The sequence below is a fragment of the Callospermophilus lateralis genome, chromosome 5 (genome assembly GCF_048772815.1).
Source record: "Callospermophilus lateralis isolate mCalLat2 chromosome 5, mCalLat2.hap1, whole genome shotgun sequence".
Taxonomy (NCBI): Eukaryota; Metazoa; Chordata; class Mammalia; order Rodentia; family Sciuridae; genus Callospermophilus; species Callospermophilus lateralis.
Genome location: NC_135309.1, coordinates 83,206,263 through 83,226,785, shown reverse-complemented (window position 1 = coordinate 83,226,785; position 20,523 = coordinate 83,206,263). Strand labels below are relative to the sequence as shown.

Below are 20,523 nucleotides of genomic sequence, written 5' to 3'. Positions count from 1 at the left end.
TTCAACTCCAGAAAAAGTTGGATTACAGATAGTAGCCTTTCAATCAATGCTTTTTGAACTGAATCTTGAAAAATGCCTAGCCTTTCTCAAGAAATGAGCGGACTGTTTTTAACCTAGGATGCTATTCCAGTTTTGTTACTTGCTATCTGAGTTTCCTTGGAAAAAATTATTCAAAGTTTCTAAATATTAATTTCTTCAGGTATAAAGTAGGGTAACAATAGTACCTGTTCATCAGAAGTATTGAATGAAATCATTTATGTAAAGACATACAACAATGCTTTCAGCCACATGAGAAGTCACCTGGAACTTGAATCAAGTAAAGCATTTTATAAATTTAATTTTATAAATTTAATTTTGGTAGTGGTATCTTCATACTGTTATCGTGGAATACTTAGCAGGATTATAAATTACCACAACAAGAAGAAAACCACTAAAATCCAGGAGTGAATTTTTTCTTCTTCTTCTTCTTTTGATACTAGGAATTGAACTCAGGAATGCTTTACTGAGTCATATTCCCAGCTCTTTTTATTTTTTATTTTGAGACATGATCTCATTGAGTTGCTTAGGGCCTTGCTAAATTGCTGAGGCTGACTTTGAACTCAAAATCTGCATGCCTCAGTCTCTGAGGATTATAGGCTTGCACCACTGCACCCAGATCCATATTATTTCTATGGGTATTTATCTAACCTTCGCCTCACCAAGAAGCATTTCTATGTTCCAGTTTCTTCATTTATAAATAAAGTTGTTTGGACTTGATATCTCTCATGCTTCTTCCTGTTTAACAGTTTTATGACTATTATTGGTTTTGGTCAATGAAAGGGTGTTTTTAAACTAAAAGTTAATGTATTAATCTTCAGGGGTAAATTACATATCTATGATAGATTATACTTGGTTAATAGTTAAACATTATTAAGGACTTATTGAGGCCACTGTAATTAAATAGTGTTTTAATTTACACAAATTTTAAATAAGAAAGTAAAAGTAAGATACATAATCATTTTATATGATCTGATTTTTTTTGTCTGCTTAGCAAAACGTTAAACTGAGTAGATGATTTAATCAGGCAAGGTTATTAAACTAGATATTAGTACAACTGAACAAAATGCCACACAAATTTAATATATGTGTCATCTTCCAGGAGAATATTTAGCTAACACTTTGGTGACTTTGAATCTTTAATGCCTTTATTTGAATGACTGATGAATACTTGAGATATTATTCTGGAATTCTCTACTTGATCCAGGTTCCAGGAAAAACTGACACTTAAATCTTTATGACTAGAATGTGGAACTGACCCATTCTACGGGGTTGTTCTTAAAACCCTGGATTAGAACAGATTATGATGGATCTTTCTTGGCTCTGAATCACATCACAAGACATGAATGATTAAATCTTTTTATTCCAAATACCATGCAAGTATAACCCTTTTCTTTCCCTCTGTCAAATTTTGACAGGTTAACATTTAGTGCTGTTTCCCATTCCTTGCTCCAATTCATTCTTTAACCCATTGCAATCTGATTTCTTCCTTCCTACTCATTTAAACTGTTTTGGCAAGAGTTAACAACCTCAAAATTGTTAAACTCTGGTGGGCACAGTGGCACATGCCTGTAATTCCAGCTACTCAGGAGTCTGAGGAAGGAGGATTGCAAGTTTGAAGCCAGCCCCACCAATTTAGAAAGGTCCAGTTTCAAAATAAAATATTTTTTTCATTCCACTGCTTTAGACAATATGGCTACATTAGCTTTTGTTAAACTTTTATAAAATAGACATCCTTTGCCCCGTGCCTTTTTTTCCCCTTCCATTTCTCACTCATTTGAGGTATTTCACTATCTTTAGACTTTAACTTCATCCTTTCTCACATTCTTAAACATAGAAAATCCTGTGAACTATATTTCTTATTATCACTCTAAACTACCTTTGTTTTTTCCCTAATTAATGATGTAGCTTCCTGTATTCGTTTCAAAACCATTCTCTGTTTTTCCCTTTGCCCCATAAGTAGATTATATAGACAAAAGGCAGAGTAAGTTTATTAGAACAAAAATCACATTATTTTTCAAATCTGAATTTTTAATGGCTTTCAATATTATGCAGTGTAAAAACTGAAAATATACCATGATCATTTAGGCCTTTCTTAATCTGGTTCCTATTATTTCTCTGACATCACTTCCTTTTTCCTTTTTTTAAAAAAATATATTTCTTTTAATTTCAGATGGACACAATACCTTTATTTTGTTTATTTATCTTTATGTGGTGCTGAGAATTGAACCCAGTGCCTCACACATGCGAAGCAAGCGCTCTACAGCTGTGTCATAACCCCAGCCCCTTCTTGATTGATTTTTTTTTTTTTACATTTCCCCTTTGTTGTTCCACAAATATCCCAGATGTACTCTTACCTTGGCTCTTTGAGTTTGCTTTTTCTTGGAAAACTCTTTCCTAAGATATTTATATACTCACCTTTTCACTTGCTTACTTAAGTTCTATGCTCAAAATCACTTTAAAAGTACAAAACTTCCTGACCACTTTATTTTATTTAAAAGCTCTCCCTCCCCCTTACTTTGCTTGATTTTTCTTCATTGTATTATACTGTTGACAGCTGTTAAACACTTAGTCTGATTTTTCTCTTCCTGCTTCCTGAAAAACATTTCTACTTAATCATCCCACAGACCCCTTGAATTCACACGTCCAAAACTGAAATTCATTTTATGTGCTGGTAGTACATGACTACTTATAACCTGAGCAAAACCTGTGGCTTTATGCTTCTATGCAATTACTTATGTTATTTTTGCACCTGTAACACTCTACTTCACCTGCTAATTTCTACTCATGCTGCAAGATCAGATTTCATTTCTTCTTGTAGTCTTTAATAAACGTAATTTCCACCTTCAGAGTCATTAATTGTTCCTCTTCTGTTTCCATGAAACCTTGAGCTTATCTTTAAACACTGTATGTACTGAATTATAATAATATGATTCCTTTAATTATCTCTCTCCTTTAATAAACTGTAAGCTTCTTAAGGATAGAGATTGTGTTGTACATATCTTTCTATTCTCAGCGCTATAGTATTGCCGGCATAGAAAGCACTCTAGGAATGTTCAGTGGTTGATGTTTCCATAGGTAATAATTACAGAGTTGGACTAGAAATCTACTTCTGACTCCATATATTTCCTTTATAACTTTGTGATGCTTCAGAAAGAAGAGTCCGAAGGCCCCTATTCAGGTTTTGGTTTTATTCCTGACTATCAGTCAATTTTTTAAAAAATTCAGTTTCCTGATCTTGAAAATGAGAACAATAATATTTGTTCTACCTAGCTCCCAGGGTTGTTTTGGGACTCAAAGGAAAACTACAAAGTGCTATGTAGAGGTACTGTTTTTAAGATAATCATGAAAACAGGAAGTCATCTTATTAGTATATATTAAATCAACTTCATTTAAAACCATATTATTTGATGTTTGGTGTCTTAAAATGACAAATATATTTAATTTATCCAAATTGATGCTATTTTGTTATTGTTACTTCCAGAATGACTAATATGCTTGATAAATTGCTTATAACTAAATTAGAGCTTGTCTCTAAGACAGAATCCTCAGGGTTCACACTCAGAAGCCAATTATAGATGAGCACATGTTCTTGTATTTCTGCTGGTGGCTTATTCTTCCTGAATGGATTCCCAGCAGGAAGCATGTTATATTGATTTCCTATCTCTAACAGGTTGTTGTATAGTTAGCTTGGAAGATATACATGGTTGTAAGAATTAGTAGTATTTGTTGGAGGAAGCAGAATACCTTTATAATAAGTTCTCTTTGCAAAATCTTTATAAGGAAAAAAAAATATTGTGAAAGCCCTGACTAGTGATTTAAGTGCATGTTTCATATAGCCTTCTAGTGGATCATTGGGTGGCATAGAAAGTAGAGCCACTCTTGCTTCCACCATTGATTCCTAGTCTCCCATGAATTCTTAAGGGAAGGTCATAGAGTTCTCTGATTTAATGGATGCATATGCTACATCCTGAAGTAAGGCATGCCCTTTCCTCATAGAATATTTCTTCTGATGCTGCAGTTCTATCTTCAACAGGATGTCTATTGTATGAAGCCCTGTGCTTTTTATATATACCCCTTTCCCTTTTAAGTTGGTACATTATCTACATGATTCCTTGTTTGGAATGCTATGCTTACGAATTGGATGATCTGTAACTCCACAAATAATGGGCTTGGCTGAAGGAGAGGCAGTGGGAAGGAAAGGCTCACTGCAGCTCTGTAAAGGAAGGAACCTTTATTTGGAATATGTTTATTTTCCTGTAAGGAATAATTGTCAGTGCTTCCAGGGAAGAATAGGCCTATTGCAGTCAACTGGTCAATGGGGACTGGTTGATTTCCTTGAAGACTGATTTCATATCAAGGAGTCACCACTTGTTTTTGTTGCTGACAGCTTAGATACTCTAAAGCAGTTAATATTGGTCTTGATAAGTGGATTCCTGAATTGTGGGATCAAAATGTAGCCTCCATTTCTGCAACTGTAGTCACTCTTTTCATGTGCAGATTTTGTTATTTTTAAGATGATCAATGGTGGAGGCTAGTTAAAATAAGTTGAGTTACTTTGTCTGCTTGGTTATTTTGTGACTATTTCATGGTGAATACTTTCAGTGATTGTTATTAAATGATGTTAAAATTTTCATGTGGGAATTCCTACTTTTATCAAATGAGAATATCGTTGAATTTTCTTAAAAAGCAAATATAAGCTAGATGAACTTGATAAAAACAACCCTTTCAGTACTCTTGACCTCAAGAAACAAGTGCAATAATACTAGAAATATTTGTGCTTGAAAAGTTGATGAAATTTGGATAAGAAGTCTCAAGGTTTTTTTTTATAACACAGGTGATACAGTTAATATAATTCTGGGTACAAGTACATATAAATGTCATTGTCTATTCTATATGAATATCAAAATGCTTCTCATCTTCTATATACCTTATAGATAAAAGTGTATTTACCATTTCTACTACTGTATACTTTTTGTCTTACATCCTATTAATTTGCTTTACCAACAAAACTGCAACATGGTATAGCCACTAAGATTGGGGCTACTACTTGGTGGAGTTTGTGGTAGTATTTAGTCTTTCCTCAAGGATCCAGTTGGGAAAGTCTGAGATTTGATTTTTATTGTTGTTCATTACCTTGGTTTGGTTAGATGAATTTTCAGAGAAGTTTTCTGGGTCTTAACCATTATGATAACTCTTATTTCAGAGGCCAGGGACCAGTGGGAATTATATCCACTGGTGAGTATATCAATCCCTTCACTCAACTTTTAAACATCTCTGGAGCTCCATCATTCTAGTAAGTTCTAAAGTTGCTTTTCAACTCGGTCCAGTCTTCCTACTGCAGGAGATAAGGGCCTCTTTGTAAACTACCACAGCAAATTTCTGACTTAACTTTAGTCTTTAGCTGTTAGTTACTCCCCTAAATCTTTTCATAGCATCACTATTTGTTAGTAACTATCAGTGAACTTCACTGTTTTTGTAAGCATTTGCATCTCTAATCTCCCTCTTCCTATCTTTAAAATGGCTGAATTCTTGCACTGCAGGGACATTTCCTCAGGTCATTACCCACAAAATCTTCAAAAATTAAGCTTCAACTTGTGTCAGCAACTGTCTGTGCTACATTCTACTCAGGTTGTGGCATTCCTTGACAGTAAGGAGGAAGTGAGTTAATCTCCAAATCTTTCTTTCTGCCAGTTTTCTTAAACTACTGCTCTTACTGGGCTGGGGTTGTGGCTCAGTGTAGAGCACTTGTCTCACACATGTGAGGCACTGGGTTCGATTCTCAGCACCATATACAAATAAATGAATAAAATAAAGGTGTATCAACCGTAAAATACATACATACATACATACATACTACTGCTCTTACCAATTGTGTAAGTTCAAGTTCTCCAAGGGGCAAACATCAAGATGGTATTATATATGCAAAAGATTTATTGAAGAAAATTCCAATGAAGGATATAAGGGAGAAAGTGTGAGGGGCAGAGGGAAACCTTGGACCATAATGCAATTGTGAGAATGTGAAAATGAATGTAGTAATGAGGGTTGGATAAGAAAAGCTGTAGACTAGAGTGGAGTTCTGGTTGATGAAAAATCTTAGAGCAAAAGTGCCTATTAGAGGTGTTCTGTCAGGATCTTAGTACCCCCTCATTGGTTGGGGTTAGTCCTTATGGGAATAGGATGAGCTTGAGGGTAGCATAGTCTTGGCCTGCTGGGGTGGATAGGAAATGTGGCAGCTAGAAGCTGTAGGTCAATTATGCTCCTTGCAGCAAGTTCTCAAGAGGTGAAATCTATGTGACACACTTCCCTGGTCACCAGAGTAATCCCAAGAGGCTACGAAGAGAAAGGAGTAAAAAGAAAATTTATATGTGATTGAGTTGTTTTATTTGATATTATAATAGTAAATTTCTTTTGTAATATATAAATCAACCAAGACCATTTAAAAGAATTAAAAACAGCTGTTGCATGAATAGAAGTATATTTTTCTGTCTCCTCCTTCCAGATTTAAACTATATAAAATAAAGTTTGAAAATGAGTAAGTCCACAATTACTCTGAAGTACAAGAAGGGAGACTATAAGAGGAATAGAAATATGTGAAATTTCTGATATTCTTATATTAGTAGGAAAACGTAGGTCAAAAAACACTTAAGAGTGGCGAGAGGTAAAATTGGTTCTGGAGAGGGCTCCATGCCTGCAGAATGCAGATATGGAGCTGGAAGTTCTCTGGGGCTGCCCCATAGGTCACTGGTATTTGATGTTGAGTGCACAGTCAAGAGTTCCTTAGTTCATTTCTTTGGATGTGATACTTGTCTTTTACACAGGGCAAAACTAGTCATCTAGGCACTGCTGTGCACTTCCTGTCCATGTTTACACTCAGCCCACATTCTTGAACCTGCTTCCTAGCTGAAGGCAAATGCTTCTATTCATAGCTGCCCACAAAAACTGTAATGGTGTGGCATGGGTAGTAAATGCAGTTCCGATGACTGATATCACCCTGAGAGAAAGCACCCACATTTGAAAGGTGAATTCTTGACATCACAGTCAGAAGCAAGCAGCATGTCTCTCCACTGCCCTCCCCCAATCAGTGGAAGCAGATAATGGTTTAAAAGAGTCATAGACACGTGAATAATGAGATGTGTAAAAGAAACACTGAAGGCAAGCAAGTAATCAAGTATTTCCAAATATTTTCACATAATCAAATCCATGAAAATTCATGGATAACATAAGAAGAAACAGAATTAAAGAATGAGTTAGACTTTAAAAAGTATAACTGGTGTACATAAAGAGATTAGAGGTAAGTTAATTCAGCAGTGAAACAGCAAAAGATTATTAAAAGTAATCAGAGGTCATCAAAATAAAAGGCACAGCAATAAGGGTAGATAATAGAATAATAGTAGATTAAGATTTACTTAGTGATTAATCAAACTAGACAAAGGATTTCACCTAGAATTCAGCACAAAGGAAAAAAAGGTGAAAAGTAGAAAAGAAAAATTGATGTAGGTTTAAACTATTATATCCATCTAGAGATTCTATAGGTAGAGAACATTGTGTGATAGTACCTGCTCTTCTAGTACCTGCTGCTTATTTATTTATTTGCAAATCCAATAGATTAAAAGTTGTGAAAGTTTTTTAAAATGCATATTTAATTTATATGATGAATTAATGAGGTGCAGCATCATTTCCTGTATGGAGTATATACATATGTTTGTGTGTGTGCATATATATATATATTTTTTTTCTCTGTTATCTATTAGTGACTTTTGACTTATTTATTTTTGTGTTTTTTATATACTGATATACATCTTCTTTGTATGTGAGAACTAATCCTTTGCCAGTAATATAAAATGTGAACATATATTTTAGTTTGTCATTTAAAAAGGTAAGTTATGATATATGTTAGCTTTCTGTCACCATAACAAATTCTTGAGATAATCGACTTATAAAGTGAAAGGGTTTATTTTGCTTAGCAATTTTGGAGATTTCAATATAGGATCAGTTGGCTCCATTGCTTTTGGGCCTGTAGTGAGGCAATATTTTGTGATGAGAGCATGTAGCAGAGCAAAACTGATTGCCATATGGGAGCCAAAGAGAGGGAAGAAGAGGAAGGGTTGGATCCCCCAATCCCCTTCAGGAGTGTGCATCTAGTGACCTAATGGCCTTCTAGTAGAGCTCTACCTCTTAAAGGTTCTGTCACTTCCCTAAAGTGAGTTTTTGGGAGACATTTAAGAGCAAACTATAGAATGAAGTATTCCAGAAGACTTATTTTTCTCATTTATTCTAATATGTTGATATTTTATTAAATGTTTCCTTAGTCATATATAACTTTCTTAAGAACTGATATTATCTTTTGCCTAACTCCCCAGCCTAAGCTACATTTTCAAAACTCCTAAGAACCCTTTTAAAAACTCATTTATATTTTTCTTTTTAAACTTTATATCTTAAATTGAGAATTTACACTTTACTACTATTGTATTAGATATTCATTATTTTCCTATATTAGAAGATGTGCGTTGTGTATTTGTATTTATGAGTATAAAAATGTGTTCTCTTTTTGGTTTCATTGATCTATTTGCTTATTTCTCTCCTCTAGTTACCAGAACTTTAGGTTCACAGCTGTTCATGATATTATGCTTGTTATACAAATTAATTTCTGTGATTTTGTGTTTATTCTCTCTAGAATCACTTGAATCTTTGTCAAGTTTCTACATGAAGTATACATTTTGTTTTAAAATACATACATTAAAACCACAGATGAACAGTTATATAGTTTAATGAGTTAATATAATGTGTTTACTATTATAGCTACTACCTGAGTTAGGAAACATGTTTTTTTCCTGCCATCTTAGAATCTATCCATGTGCTTTACTCCATCCTAATGGTACCAATATTAATCACTATCTTGATCTTTTTTACTGATCACTTTCTTAAATTTTATTATAGTTTTATTACCTATACATGCATTCCTATATTATGTTATTAGACATTGTTTGCCTATTGGTTATGCCTTCTACATCTTTTAATATATAAATCCTCTTTTCATTTTTTTCTCTGAAATTCATTGGTTGAGAAACACATATCAATTAACCTACAGATTTCCCTTCTGGATTGTGGTAATTTTATACTCTACTGCTATAGTGTTCAAAACATTCCTTTGCCCTCTCATTTCCGGATGAATAGCAGTTAGATCCAAGGCCTTGATTCGACTAAGTTTGCTCCCTTTGGTAAATCTGTTGTTGATGATAGTGGTTTTTCCTCAAGATGCATATAATCTCTGGTATCTCTCTCCTTTTCTATTTCACTGTCTCTCAATCTTTCATTTTCTTTCATGTTAGCAACCATTGGTGCTTAATGCCTTGACTAATTAATTCATTAGGGGTTGCAAAATAGTCAAGATTTTATATTCATTTATCAGCTAGAAAAAATTTCCTGAAGAGATGCTTCTCTTCATCTACTATGTAGTGACCCAATGGAAAACAGTAGTATATAAGAAAAGCTGTGTAGATGCTTAATTATTTGCCTTAATTTTCTAATTTCCAAGATGCTGGTTCCAGTCATCTTCTGGAAACTCACTTGTCTTTTTGTCCTTATTATTAAAAACTAATTTGTGTATTTTGATCAATTGGTGTTATTACCTCATTGAAGCTCAAAATGATCTATTTTGGGCCAGTAAAATTTTTTTTCTTTTTTTTTTATTAGTTGCTCATGACAATACAATGATCTTGACATATCGTACATTTGAATCAAATGGGGTATGAATTCTCATTTTTCCAAGTGTACAGGTTGCAGAAAAAATTTTTTCTATCAGATCCCGAGTACTTCTGTACTTTCTCTAATAAGTCTCTGATTGTTTATCTTCTATCTGATTTTTCAAGATGCTCTAGGCTTATCTTATATATTCTAAGTTCTAGAATCTATCTTTGTCTAAAAAATCAAATTCTAGTTAATTTTAGTGGAAAATTTGACTTCAAGAATAAAATCTAGTTAGGGATTCTGCTTTATCTTAAGATGGTGATTGTTTCTAGACATTTATTAAGATTAAATATGTAAACACACCTGCAAAACACCTCCACAAAAATATATGTATATATGTGTGTATTTATATGGATATCTAAAAATAATATACTTCATATGCCTATATTGATATTTTGAATTCCATGTCATTACTACAGGGATTTTTTTTGGAGGGTGATGGAGTACTGGGGATTGAACTAAGGGGCACTGATCACTGGGCCACATTCCCAGCCCTGTTTTTTGTATTTATTTAGAGACAGGGTCTCACTGAGTTGCTTAACAACTGGCTTAACTTTTGCTGAGGCCGGCTTTGAACTTTTCATCCTCTTGTCTCAGCCTCCCAAGCCACTGGGATTACAGGCATGTGCCACAATGTCCGGCAGGGATTTTTTTAAAACCTAACTTCTACTAAAAAGCACAGAAGATGATAGAATTATTTCATATTTTTATTTTCTTTATCCTGTGTTTTACATACCACTTTCTAAGAAAAATAATACTAATATTACCACTATTAGTATGATTATAAAACACAGTTGTAGAAGTGATTTTGAACTCATACTATCCTATTCCTTGTTCATATTTTAGTAATTGAATATACCTACAATATATGGGTATATAAACATTATGTACAATATTCTTTTCCCTTAAACTCTCCTAGCTCTAAATGTAATTATAAATATAGTGCTCACCACCAGTGCTTATATTGATATGTCTCTAGCTATTTTGGTTGCTAAAATTCTCAGAATGTGCTCATGAGAACATTCTTGAGTTATTCAATATTTAATAAATGTTTGACTTATACTTTTTATATTTTAAAGTCAATTTTGCTGGATATAAAATCCTTGACATATGCATTGTGTCAATGAAATTCTTGAATATGTTATTAGGTATATTATGTATGTTATTATTTTCTCTTATGTTATAAACATTATTGTCCAACTCTGATGATAGCCTACTTTTCTTTTCCTTTTAAAATGATTGATTTTTTTTTGAAAGATAGAGAGAGAGAGAATTTTTTAATATTTATTTTTTAGTTTTAGGTGGACACAACATCTTTATTTTATTTTTATGTGGTGCTGAGGATCGAACCCAGCGCCGGGTCATGCCAGGTGAGCATGTTACCACTTGAGCCATATCCCCAACCCCAAATGATTGATCTTTTTAGAATTACCCAAAAGATTTTTTTTCTTTAAAGTTCAGTAATTCTATTATAGTAAGACATTAATGGTAGTAGTCCAAGTCTAAATTTTCATACATATGTGCTTTTTTACTATATAGTTTCCAAATTTACTTCAAGAATGTCTTGAAAAAATTCTCCTTACCAAAGCAAAATCAATCAAACAAACAAACAAAGAAAAGAAAAGACAAGAAAAAGAATCTCGAAGAAAAGTTTTGAGGTTTTAGTTTTTAGTATTTGTTCGATCCCCATTGCTTTGGTTTTTTATTTCAGGGATTTTTGTGATCAAAATCTTGATGTCTTTCCAAGATAATGTCTTCAATATTTTCTCTCTTCACTGTAACTTCCTTCTAATCACTTTCTTTTTATTTTTGAAAATTTTAAACTACATGCAAATAAAGTAAAATTCATGTGCTTTTGTGTATAGTCCTGTGGATTTTAAGAAATTCATAAAACCTTATAATCATCGCTACAATTAAGAACATTACATTGTTTCCAGTTTGAGGTAACTATAAATAAACCAGACATAATAATTTGTGAATGAGTTTTCATGTAATATAAATTTTTATTTCTCTTAGGTAAATATGTATAGGAGTAGGATTTCTAGTTGACATGGTGAGTGTGTTGTGACAGGTATTCTGCCACTAGAATGAATTAGGTTAATGTGAAAAAAGAAAAAGAAATTAGTATTCAAGGAAATGACCTAATATTGTTAGTAAGTTCTTGGTCTCAATTATTTCTAACATCCAGGAGTTTGTCTCTAGTTGGTTGTCCAATTGTTGCTTGAATTTTATGAAATAAACTAACATCCTTTAGATAATTCTTTTTTGTTCCTTTAGGCAGTTCTAAATAAATATCCATCTCATGCAACCAAAGTAAGATCTCTGATAACTTTTCATAGGCCCCTTAGAAGGAGCTAGCCACTGTGCTAAAACTCTTACATGCATTTTATAATTTGCATGGATTATCCAGCCTATTGGTGGCAATGAAAATTGAACTCATTGTTATGAAAAAGAATGAGGAGAAAAAATGAAAACTAAATAACTTATATGGAAATGACATGTTTACTAAAGATTTATAAATATGCTGTCAAGATTTTCAATGTATTTCTTGTTTTTGAGAAATTTTATTATAAATGGCTTCATTGTTTAGTATACACATTTCAATGTTGATAAATAAGATACAAGTGCACTTTGCACAAAAGAACAGGCTACATTGCTATGAATTCATATGTACATATGTAGATTACTTCTTTTATGTATGTTAATAAATAAAATATTCATGAACTGAGGCCTTAAAATGAAAGACTTAACACTATGATGACTAAAGCACTTTTCTATTTCCATTAGTTTTAACAATATTGAGTTTGAGATTCCCTTGGGGACAGATGTTTAAAATATAAATGATATAAAAGACCCCTAAATATGACCATGACCTTTATTGAATTATTTAAGATACTTTGATATCTTTTCCATTTGGGGATGAATACTCTTTTTTCTTAAATAAGTACAGGTGATGCATGCTTCTGGATATGGGAAGAGGGAAAATATAATGTGTGGGTTAAAGGGCCCAGGGATGGCTTCACAGAGAAGGTGGCACTGGATCTGGTTATTATAAATTGTTGGTGTCAAGAGACCATTGGCACTAATGAGAATAAATTTATTAAATTAAATTATGATGCAATGTACTAAACTGGAGTTGAGACAATAGATTCTCCTTCAAAAAGTTATTAAATTTCTCCTTTGAAGTAGTTTGAACTCCCATTGAAATCATCAAATCTAAGTGGCTATATTATTATTATTTAAAAAAAATCATGCCTTCTTTAATCCTTCCTCCTGTCACCATGATAGAAAGCAACTTCTAAAAAAAATTTTTCCCCTACAAAATTTATGATTGAATATTTTGTATTGTATTTATCTAAGATTCTATAGTGTATCTTTACTTGTATTTGACTGACATAAGTTCCAGCAAGAGAGCTGTTTTAAAATTTTAATGACCTCTTGGAAAAAATAATAGGTCATTAAAAGCGAACATTATTTACTCACCAGAGATCAAAGAATCAATGTGGTCACTCAGTAAAATATGCTGTTAGGCTTAAAAAATGACTTTTAAATGGCTTTTTAGAGTGATAAAACAATCTCCAAAGCTATAAGAGTATACCTTAAAGCAGGAAAAAAATATAATGGCATTTAGAAGCAGTAGGAAAAAAATTAAATATAGCATATTTGTAATTGATTACAACAGGCCCTCTGACATTTCTGTGTACGGGCTTGCTCATGAAGCCAATGCTAAATAGAGAAGTGCTGCTGATTATTTATGAAATATATAAGAAATAATGATTCATCCTTGGCATAAATTCTGAATTAATCTCTTGAGGACTTGTTTTATATGTAGCATTAGCAGCCTGATTTGACCCACATGGATAAGAGACCATTGTATAAACTTGTGATTATAACTTTTCTAAATGATGATGAGGTGTTGACTTAACAATATACTTTCCCACCCCAAAGATTGTCTTAATAAACAAGAGATTGCACACATTTTCTAATAGCATTTGTGTGTACTTTAATAAATGTGTTATTATATATGTGGTACCATGTTAGGTATCACTTGAATGATTTTGATCCACTATTTGAATTGTGTTTGGTAATGCTAAAGACTGAATAATTTGAAGTGATTGTCAGTGTGCCACCATTGATTGATGTCCTCAGTTTTTAAAAACAATAGTGAGATATATGGGGTGGTCCAAGACTCTGGGCAGGTGAACTTCATCCATTTTTCTTAGCATATGATATAATGTCCAATTTCTATGTGTGTCATTTCAACAAAATGTTGGGAAACAGCATTTGTTGAGCAGCAATTATATAGAGGATATTGGCTTATGAGCTAAAAGTCATTTAAAAACAAACAACCAAATTCCAAATGTTTTCTTTGATATAAGGAGGCTGATTCATAGTGGGATAGGAAGAGGGAACATGGGAGGAATAGACGAACTCTAGATAGGGCAGAGGGGTTGGAGGGGAAGGGTGAGGGCATGGGGTTATAAATGATGGTGGAATGTGATGATCCAAAGTACATGCATAAAGACATGAACTGGTGTGAATATACTTTGTATACAACCAGAGATATGAAAAACTGTGCTCTATATGTGTAATAAGAATTGTAATGCATTCCGCTGTCATATATACATAAAAATAAAAAAATCTGTTTGAGAATAAAAATAAAAATACAAGATTTGTTCTGTAATAAATACATTGATAGAAGATATGCAATGGATAAAAAAAAAACAGTAATGAATAAAAAGTAGTCCCAAACTCAAAGACTTTTAATTTGTGCTTTATTTGTTTGTTTGTTTGTTTGTTATATTCTTTTTTTTTCTTTTTTTGTGGTACTGGGGATTGAACCCAGGACCTCATACATGCTAGACAAGTGCTCTACCACTGAGTGACACCCCCAACCCTTAATTTGTATTTGAATGAATTTATCATGTATTCCAAGCCCCCATGTCTTGCAAGATCAGTCTTGCAAGATCAAGGTAAGTCTTCTAGGCTAAAGTCTGTATCTTCTATATAAATCCAGTTAATTTTACTTCTCTCCCCCTGGACTATCTAGGCTCTTGATATTTCTTTATCTCCCTGACACTGAATGAGGGGGCATAGTCTATGGCTCCTATCTGCTTGAGTGAATTTCCATCTATCTTCTCAGTGTCAGCAGAGTATAGTGATTGTTCTAGGAAGCTCATGCAGTACAATACCTCCCCTAACTCATCCATTTACCCTTCAGGTATGCCATATCTTAATTTTCACCTACCCTTTGTGTCTCACTGTTCAGGAGAGTATTTTTGGATCCTCAACAAGTTCTACAGCATTCCAGGAAAGATGATGGAGTGGGCATAAATCTCAAGACACTTTTCTGCCTAGACTTTCCAGTTGTAATTTATACCTAAAAACAGTGGCTCCTTTTAGCAAGCATCATACTGCTAGTCAGCCTCATTTTAGAAATCCAGATATGGAATGGAAATTTTCTGTCTTCATATTCTCAATATTTGGTGGTTGCTCTGGACTCCACTTCTCTGGGTATCAAAGCTTCAGTGGAAGAAAGATGGACTCAGGGACAACAGTTGCACGCAGCTTCCTTTCTCAATCCTCTCTAAGCTTTCTTCCACCTCATATATGCCTATCCAAAGTTCTGGACAACTGAGCTTATATAAGAATACTTCTTCCTTTCACCCTCTGTGGTTTATAAACTAATCTGATATTTTTTCAAAATGTTTCAGTAGAAAACTTCTGTGAGAAATACATTTTCATATTAACCTCAGAAATCACACTGTAAGCATTCTAACTAATTGCAGTGCAACTCATTTCATTTCATTAGAAAAAATATAATGCTGATCTAGATCCAGTAAATTGATTTCCTGACCTGCTTGTGGCCTTGACCAACATTTTGATAAAGCAGAACTATATACCTTTATTCTGAGTGCCTCTCTACTCCTAAGAAGCAACACTAGGTTTTTAGAAACCTTGTAGACATTTTCTCCTTCTGAGTAGATTGGGCTTAAAAATAGAAAGAGCATTGACCATTAGAACTAAAGATGTATGCCATGTAGTTAAAGAATCCATTCAAAAATCCATTTGTGGCTTGGGGATGTAGCTCAGTGATAGAGTGCTTGTCTAGCATGCATAAGGCTCTGGGTTCAATCCCCAGTACTGCCAAATAATTTTTGAGTAGTTTTTTGTTATTGTTCTATATCCTACTCTCCACCTTTGATAATGAATACTTTAAGGTACATGAGTACAGAGTAGTAAGAAAAATGAAAGAAATAATCTGCCAAATTTATCTGCTACACATAAATCAGACTCAGCAGCACAGAATATTAAAATGCCACAAAACCTGAGAGGTATTAATTCTCCCAACTGTTCGCAATGAACACTAATCTTCACAGGAGTTATCTGACTTGTCCAAAGCCAATGCCAGAGTTTGTTAGAGCTCAAACTTAAACCCTTGGCTCTTGGCTATCATCTAACCAGGTAATACTGTCCAATCTCTTCTTTCAGAAAATTGTCCAATACAAGTACATAGAGTGTACTAAAATGGGTGGTGTTGATTCCACATGATATGCTTAACAATACGATACGTTCCCCCCTGACCTTGATGGGTCGAGATTGAAGTATTCATTATGGTAGACGCAGTTTCCCTAATTTTCTATTTTCTTTCTCTTTATTGTTTTCTTCTTTTCACCATACTTTGGGTGGAGCATGCTGCCTTTACTTCTGTGGAATCACTATTAGGCCTTGGTCTTAAGGAGTCTTAATGACTTGTGCTATAAAACAAACTTTTGAAGATTAAACTGATTGTTACTTTGCTATTTGGCCAATTCACTCAGTAATATAGTATCATTCTCTATTTTTCTCTTCTTAGGGAAGACATATTTTGTACACTGACATGAAGGTATCTGGATAGTTCTGATGATCTACTTCAGGTATGGGCAAAGAGAGGTTTATTTGAAAAAAAATATTTATCTTAAGAAAAAGTGCTTAACTCTTTTAGAAAGTGATTTATCAATATGTGTCAAAGATTTTGGAACTACATGTTAGTGTTTATCTCAGAGTTGTGTCTAATAACAAAATGCTACATTGGATAAAACTTAAATATCAACATAATTTGATGAAATAGATTATGATACTTGTATAAAATAAATTATTATTGACCCCTGAAATTTGATACTAATGATCAGTGCCCAAGAATGTGGAGAATGTTTGTGCTTTAAAGGTTTTATTAAGAACATATGAAATTGTATCCTCAGTATGAAATTAAATATATAAAAATAATTGCATAGAAAAATATAATAAGGGGCTGGGGATGTGGCTCAAGCGGTAACACGCTCGCCTGGCATGCACGGGGCGCTGGGTTTGATCCTCAGCACCACATAAAAATAAAATGAAGATGTTGTATCCACTGAAAAACTGAAAAATAAATATTAAAAAAACAGTTCTCTCTATCTCCTCCCTCTTTCTCTATAAAAAAAAAAAGAAAAAAGAAAAATATAAGAAGAAATAGATCAAGATATGTCTAGCTTTGGGAGATGGAATATGGTGGTCATATTTTCTTCTTTCTGAATTTTAATTTTTTTATTTAATTATCATGCATTAAAGATTCTGAGAAAAACATAAATTAATGTAAAAGAATGATAAAATATATAAAATTGATTTAAAATACTGAAAGCAGAAAAAATGATCAAGTTTTAAATTTTTAAGATTTTTATATTGTGTTTGAGTACAATTGCATTTGAATACAATATTTAAGGGAGTTTCATGAGTTGGGGAATTAGTAATTTTTCAGATGGCATATTCTGTGATGTAAAGTCCATAAATCACAGCCACTATTAGTAACACAAAATATAAAAAGAGCTATTGAATAGAAAGAAAAGATATTGAATAGAACGATCATCAATCTTTAAGGAACAAGTGAAATTATTATTTAGTATTTTGAGTGGGCAGAGTGTTTGTTTATGTCCTGCTGCTATTTAAAATTTAGGACTATTGTTATTAAATTCAGAATAGAGGGACAAGTTGGAAAAAAAATAAATGAATAGCTCTTTTACCTCCTCTCTGAGGAAGTTACCTGCAATCAATCCTGCTAGAATGAGCAGCAGATACAAATAGATCTGCTTTCTTGAATTCACCGACTGCCTCCACAGTCCACACTGCACAAGTTGAAGCAATCTTCCTTTCAAAATATTGATTTCCTATGGAATTGTCATTTGAAATGATGGATCTACAGTTGGGTTGGGACCTAGAGAAAGCCGATGGTTGTGTTTGTGTTGCAGGCATGAATCTTGATAGGTTTTGTCCTCCACACAAAGGACAAAAGGAAAGGAAAGAAATTTTTAGAGTTGGGAGAAAGATTAAGGAAAATACTTTAATCATCTTACAATTTTATAAAACACCTTCTAAACTTATGACAGAATTATTTTGAGCCTATCATTTCATAGTAGATAGTTTTTTTAAAAAACTATTATTCCTAAAGCCATAGTAGTCATACTTACAGTTATGTAGTTTTCAACAGAAATACAGAATGTTTTACTTTATTGGTTAGACTATTCATTTGTATAATTTTCTTTTTCCTAGAGGAAGTCTGAAGGCTGACCCTTGGGTCAGAATGTTAACAATCCTTTCTCTTTTCTAGGAAACCTGAAGCTTTGCATTTTAGAAGGGAGGGCCTGCTTTTTCTTTCCTTACATCTTAATGTATTTGAACCTTCTCCCTTTCCCCCAATCTTCTTTTGTGTCTTCTTTTGTATGATATGGATTTCATCCACATGGATCTTCACTTTTTGTAGTATGTCATTGCTTTTTTCTGTCACAATTCAGCTCAGTTATTACATTGTTCCTTTTGTTTTCATGTCATTCCTCTCTTGTTATTTTTTACATCAAAAGTAGCCCAACTTCCTTGGTTTGGGGTTCACTAATTATATTGGTTACTTTCTTGACATGGATTCCTTTCCTATTGTCCTAGATAGGCACAAAACTATTAATACATCCTTTTCTCCTTAGACTTTAAGAATAACCCACAATGCAAAGTGTGTGCATATGAGTAAATACTCATGTATTTAAGTATATGCTAAACAAATACATTAAGTTCATATCCTAATTAATGTATAACTATCATCAATGAATACAATATTATTAATAAATAAATTTTCTAAGAACAGAAATTTGGCTTTATTATTAGACAGTAGTTTTAAACTATTCTATAGAGAAATTTTTGTCTAAAAGTCACTGATACCTGTCCCTATATCAAGTATAATAAGTCAGATTAAACCATTTGTAAGTGATGGAATATGATCACGGAATACAAAATATCAGGTACTCACAAGAATTTTTAAATTTATGTATCTATGTATCTGTGTAGACTGAGATATATCTGTCTATATCTAAATTTATGTCTCTCTGTATATCTAGAGAGATATTGAGAGATGTCTTATCTATGTATATCTACATATAGAAATGGATATATCAATAACAAAGAATCATAGTGGTCCTTTACCCTAAGAAAAGAATTACCCAATATAGCCAGATGGTTGGGGTGGCTTGATGAGCTGGGTTTAAAGGAGCTGGATGCAGCAATAACTAAAAAAATGGTGAAGAAATCATGCAACACACGAAAATGAGTTTCTAAGATTAAGGGCGGGACTGCTTAGTGATGCCAAGGGTCAGCTGCACACTAAGCAGCGTTGGAAAGAGAGGAGAGAGAGAGAGAGAGAGAGAGAGAGAGAGAGAGAGAGAGAGAGAGAGAGAGAGAGAGATATCCCAGAACCCCCCTATTTATTGGGGAAAAGACATTGGATAGAATATTCCACCCAAATAAGGCAAGGGTAGGGTTTCAAAGGGTGGAGTCTTGCTTGGTAATGTCTTGTGGTCAGCAGATTGATTGACATCTTGGCAAATCACACCCATCTCAGGTGCTTTGTGGGATCACAGGCAGAGCGAGAGGAAAGGCACACTTGCTTCTCAAGCCCAAACAGTGCGTAATGCCGAACAGTCCCTAATATGCTCAAATGTGCACAGCTCACATACACAGCCCATGGATGGCTGGAGACAACCCAATGTCTCAGAAATTTCTGAGATCACATGGTAAATATTTGAGGAGACAGATATGTTTAATTTTATTTAAATGTTATGCAATGTACACATATATCAAAACATTCTATGGTACCCCATTAATTTGCACAATTTTATGTTATTTTTAAAATAGTTGTTGATGGACACACAGAATACATTTATTTTGCTTATTTTTATGTAGTGCTGAGGATTGAACCCAGTGCCTCACACATGCTAAGCAAGCTCACACTGAGCCACATTCCCAGCCTACAATTTTATGTTTTTATATATCAGTTAAAATAAATTTAAAAATTTTTATGAGTACCTTTTGTATAGTATTCATGTTCCATCACTTACAAATGGTTTAATCTGATTTATTATACTTATATCTTTCTCTTTCTCTGTATCTATCTATCTATCTATCTATCTATCTATTTTTCTATCTATCGAGTTGGGGAAGCACATATTAAAGATTTATATCTCTCACTCTCTCTCTCACAATGAAGATACATTGAAAATAGGTGTTTCTCCCCTTCTCTAGTTTGTTGTTTTTAATCTAATTTTGACTATACAAAATCATATCTAAACCTCAAATTCTGTTGTAAGTGGAATTGTCACTGAATGATATTTAAAAAAAATAACATAAGACTATGAGCTTTAGTACACAGGTTTTGACTTCTGTTTTTGTCTTTTTGAGGCA

The 20,523-nt window shown here is 33.3% G+C and overlaps 1 long non-coding RNA gene across 1 annotated transcript in view; it reads left to right on the top strand.

The window, feature by feature from the left end:
• Positions 1 to 16,639: 16,639 nt before the first annotated feature.
• The window catches only part of LOC143399289 (uncharacterized), a 41,252-nt gene continuing 37,368 nt past the window's right edge, over positions 16,640 to 20,523 (top strand). Inside the window, exon 1 of the long non-coding RNA XR_013091399.2 lies at positions 16,640 to 16,703. This is a non-coding gene — a long non-coding RNA (uncharacterized LOC143399289). The remainder of the gene's footprint in view (positions 16,704 to 20,523) is intronic.